Source organism: Piliocolobus tephrosceles, chromosome 14 (genome assembly GCF_002776525.5).
Source record: "Piliocolobus tephrosceles isolate RC106 chromosome 14, ASM277652v3, whole genome shotgun sequence".
Taxonomy (NCBI): Eukaryota; Metazoa; Chordata; class Mammalia; order Primates; family Cercopithecidae; genus Piliocolobus; species Piliocolobus tephrosceles.
Genome location: NC_045447.1, coordinates 58,533,861 through 58,539,160, shown reverse-complemented (window position 1 = coordinate 58,539,160; position 5,300 = coordinate 58,533,861). Strand labels below are relative to the sequence as shown.

The 5,300-nt window shown below is 37.7% G+C and overlaps 1 non-coding gene across 1 annotated transcript; it reads right to left on the bottom strand.

Moving 5' to 3' along the window:
• Nucleotides 1–4,720: 4,720 nt before the first annotated feature.
• Nucleotides 4,721–4,796, bottom strand: LOC111537246. The gene has a single exon (XR_002729954.1). It is a non-coding gene; the product is annotated as a small nucleolar RNA SNORD55/SNORD39 (small nucleolar RNA).
• Nucleotides 4,797–5,300: the final 504 nt, after the last annotated feature.

Genomic DNA, 5,300 nt, shown 5'->3' with positions numbered 1-5,300 from the left:
GTTCCTGCCATTTCTTCTGCCCCTGAAATATTCCTCTAAATGGTCATTCTGCTTCATAATTCCAAAAGGAAGCATTCTGAGCTCAAAAAAAAAACAAAAACAAAAACAAAAAACAAACAAACAAAAATGATTCACCATGTTGATTCACAACAAAACTATAAATGACTCCATTTTCCAGTTTGTCTGTAAGCTTCAGAATACTGTCGAAACACATAAAATACAAAACATTTATATTACCAGGCATATAATGGTCAGGCATATAATTATATGGCATATATGGTTGCCTGTGACCCAACTAAGACCAAAGTCAGGCATAGTGCATACATTTCAGAGGAATTTCCCAAGTAATCCAAAAGTCAAGGGCTTCCAGACATTTCCATCACCCACAAGTGGCATTCCCTTAGATGCTAAGTCTTGAGCCCTTTGCAAGTGTTGTTCCCTAACTCTGTAACACTCCCTGAACATGCCACTTGGTCTACCTGGCAAATCAGAATTAATCCTTTAAGACAATGGTTAGGTAGTGCCCCCTTCTTTGCCTGTGTCTCTCCACTTCCACCACCTTGATGTAGTCCCTGTTCTCATTGTACACGTACCTCTCCCACTAGCTTTTGAGCTCTTTGTGGGCATGGACCGTGTCTTCACACACTTTTTATCCCAAGGCCCACCGAAGAACCTGCACATACGTTAAGCCCAATAAATGCTGAATGGGCATGCTCATGACCTACAGATATTGACACTGTGACTGAAAAACTTCTGGATTCAAGAATGGGGTGTGCGTTTATTTTTAAAATATCCAGCCAAACATCAAAGGTCTAGAGAAGCTCCTACAGGCATATCTTGGAGATATTGTGGGTCTGTTCCAGACCACCACAATAAAGTCAATATCACAATAAAGCAAGTCAAATTTGCTTTCCAGTGCATACAGAAGTTACATTACACTGTAGTCTATAAACTGTGTACTAGCATTATGTCTAAATAAAAGTACATATCTTATTTTTTAAATATTGCTAAAAAATGCTAATGATCATCTGAGCCTCGAGCAAGTTGTAACCTTTTTATTAGTGGAGGGTCTTATCTTGATCTTGATGGCTACTGACTGATCATACAGTGGTGTCAGCTGAAGGCTGGGGTGACCCTGGCAATTTCTTTTTTCTCAGTAAGTTTTTTTTAACATTTATTTTAAGCTCAGGAGTATATGTGCAGGTTTGTTATATTGGTAAACTTGTGTCATGGGGGTTTGTTGTACATATAATTTAGTCACCAAAGTATTAAGCCTAGTACCCATTAGTTATTTTTCCTGATCTTCTCCCTCCTCCCAACCTTCACCCTCTCGTAAGCCCCAGTGTCTGTTGTTCCCTTTGACGTGTCCATGTGTTCTCATCGTTTAGTTCCCACTTGTAAGTGAAAACACCTTGTATTTGGTTTTCTGTTCCTGTGTCAGTTTCCTAAGGATAAATGGCCTCCAGCTCCATCCATGTTCCTACATGTTCTTTTTTATGGCTACATAGTATTCCAGAATGTATCTGTATCACATTTTCTTTATCCAGTCTATCATTGATGTACATTTTGGTCAATTCCATGTCTTTGCTATTGTGAATACTGCCACAATGAACATACACGGGCATGTGTCTTTATGACAGAATGATTTTTATTCTTTTATAACAGCATGATTTCTATTCCTTTATGACAGAATGATTTATATCCTAGTAATGGGACTGCTGGGTCGAATGGTATTTCTGTTTTTATGTTTTTGAGGTATCTGTCTTCTACAATGGTTGAACAAATTTACATTCCTACCAACAGTGAATAAGCATTCCTTTCTCTCCACAACCCTGCCAGCATCTGTTATTGCTTGAATTTTTAATAAAAGTCATTCCGACTGGTGTGAGACAGTATCTCATTGTTTTGATTCATATTTCTCTAATGATCAGTGATGTTCAGCTTTTTTTCATATGCCTGTTGGCTGCATATATGTCTCCTTTTGAAAAGTGTCTGTTCACATCCTTTACCCACTTTTTTTTTTAAGTTACAGGGCACATGTGCAGGATGCACAGGTTACATAAATGTGTACCGTGGTGGTTTGCTGCACCTATCAACCCATCTTCTAAGTATTAAGCTCAGCATGCATTAGCTATTTTTCCTGATGGTTCCCTCCTCCTGCCCTCACCTTGACAGGCCCCAGTGTGTGTTGTTCCCCTCCGTTTTCATGTGTTCTCTTTGTTCAGCTCCTCCTTATAAGATCACGTGGTGTTTGGTTTTCTGTTCCTGCGTTAGTTTGCTGAAGATAATGGCTTCCAGCTCCATCCATGTCCCTGCAAAGGACAGGAACTCATTCCTTTTTGTCCTTTGCCCACTTTTTAATGGGGTATTTTTTCTTGTAAATTGGTTTAAGTTCCTTATAGACGCTGGATATTACACCTTTCTCAGAAGCCTAATTTGCAAAATTTTTCTCCCATTCTGTAGGTTGTCTGTTTATTCTGTTGACAGTTTCTTTTGCTGCATAGACACTCTTTAGCTTAATTAGATTCCATTTGTCAATTTTTGCTTTTGTTGAAATTGCTTTTGGTGTCTTTGTCATAAAATCTTTGCCTGCTCCTATGTCCAGAATGGTATTGCTTAGGTTGTCTTACAGGGTTTTTATAGTGTTGGGTTTTACATTTAGTCTTTAATCCATCTTTAGGTGATTTTTGTATATGGTATAAGGAAGAGGTCCAGTTTCAGTCTTCTGCATATGGCTAGCCAGTTATCCCAGCACCATTTATTGAATATGGAGTCCTTTCCCCATTGCTTATTCTTGTCAACTTCGTCAAAGGTCAGATAGTTGTAGGTGCAAGGCCTTATTTCTGGGCTCTACATTCTGTTCCAATGGTTTATGTGTCTGTTTTTGTACCAACACCATGCTGTTTTGGTTATTATAGCCCTAGAGTATGGTTTGAAGTCAGGTAACACAATGCTCTCAGCTTTGTTCTTTTCGTTCAGGATTTCCTTGTGTTTTGGGCTCTTTTTTGGTTCCATATGAATTTTTAAATAGTTTTTTTCTAGTTCTGTGAAGAATGTCATTGGTAGTTTGATAGGAATAGCACTGAATCTATAAATTGCTTTGAGCAGTATGGCCATTTTAACAGTATTGATTCTTCCTATCCATTAGCATGGAATATTTTTCCATTTGTTTGTGTTATCTCCGATTTATTTGAAAAGTGTTTTGTAGTCCTCCTTAGACAGCTTTCACCACCCTGGTTCGCTGTATTCCTAGTACTTTATTCTTTTGTGGCAATTGTGAATGGGACTGTGCTCTTGATTTGGCTCTTGGCCACATTGGTGGAAAGTAATTCTAGTTTAGTTAATGTTGTTCTAAAGTAATGCTAGTGATTTTTGTACCTTGATTTTTTATCCTCAGACTCTGAAGTTGTTTATCAGCTGATGGAGCTTTTGGACCAAGAATATGAGGTTTTCTAGATTTAGGATCATGTTGTCTACAAACAGAAATAGTTTGACTTCCTCTCTTCCTATTTGGATGCTCTTTATTTATTTCTTTTGCTTATTGCTCAGAACAGGACTTCCAATACTATGTTGAATAGGAGGTGTGAGAGAGGGCATCCCTGTCTTGTGTCCATTTTCAAGAGAGATGCTTCCAGCTTTTGCCCATTTAGTATGATGTTGGCTGTGGGTTTGCTATAGATGGCTCCCATTATTTTGAGGCGTGTTCCTTCAATACCTAGTTTATTGAGATATTTTAACACGAAGGAGTTTTGAATTTTATCAAAAGCCTTTTCTGTATCTATTGCGATAATCATATGGTTTTTGTCTTTTGTTCTGCTTATGTGATGAATCACATTTATTGATTTGGGTTTGTTGAACCAACTTTTATACCAGGGATAAAGCCTACTTGACTGTGGTGGATAAGCTTTTTGATGTGCTGCTAGATTTGGTTTACCAGTATTTTGTTGAGGATTTTTGCATTGATATTCATCAAGGATATTGGCTTGAAGTTTTTTTGTTGTTGTTGTCATGTCTCTGCCAGGTTTTGTTATCAGAATGATGCTGGCCTCATAGGATGAGTTAGGGAGGAGTCCCTCCTCAATTTTTGGAATAGTTTCCATAGGAATGGTACTAGCTCTTCTTTGTACATATGGTAGAATTTGGCTCTAGTTCTGTTTGGTTGGTAGGCTACTTATCACTGATTCAATTTTGGAGCTCATTATTGTTCTGTTCTGGGATTCAATTTCTTCTTGGCTCAATCTTGGGAGGATGTATGTCTCCAAGAATTTATCCATTTCTTTGAGATTTTCTAGTTTACGTGCATAGAAGTGTTCATAATCTTCTCTGATGGTTATCTGTTTCTATAGGGTCAGCAGTAATATCCTCTTTGTCATTTCTGTTTATTTGGATCTTCTAGTTTTTCTTCTTTATTAGTCTAGCTAGCAGTCTACTTGTTTTAGTAATTTTTTTCAAAAACCTACTCCTAAATTCATTGATCTTTTGAATGTTTTTTTCATATCTCAATCTCAGTTCAGCTCTGATTTTCAGTATTTCTTGTCGTTTGCTAACTTTGGGGTTTGTGTGCTATTGGTTCTCTAGTCCTTTTGGTTGTGATGTCAGGTTGTTAAATTGAGGTACTTCTAACTTTTGATGTGAGCATTTAGTGCTATAAATTTCCTGCTTAACACTGCCTTAGTTGTGACCCAGAGATTCTGGTATGTTGCTTCTTTTTTTTTTTTCTCACATGCTCAGCTCTCCAAGGTTGGCTTCCCCACTGCACACTCAAGTGGTATGCTGCATTTTTGTTCTCAATAGTTTCAAAAAACTTGGTTTCTGCCTTAATTTTACTATTTACCCAAAAGTCATTCAGGAGTAGGGGATTCTATTTCCATTTAAACATATGGTTTTAAGTGGATTTCTTAGTCTTGTTTTCTAATTCGACTGTGGTGTGGTCTGAGAGGGTGGTTATTATAATGAGCCTAGTACTCATTATACAGCATTTGCTGAGGAATGTTTTGTGTCCAATTATGTCATTGATTTTAGAGTATGTACCATGTGGCAGTGGGAAGAATGTATATCTGTTGCTTTTGGATGGAGACGTCCATCAGGTACATTTGGTCCAGTGCTGAGTTCAGGTCCTGAATATCCTTGTTAATTTTCTGCCTTGATGATCTAACTAATATTGTCAGTGTGGTGCTGAAGTCTCTCACTATTATTATGTGGTTATCTAAGCCTCACAGGTCTCTAAGAACTTGCTTTATGAATCTGGATGCTCTTCTGTTGGGCGCATATATATTTAGATTAGTTAGGTCTTCTTGTTG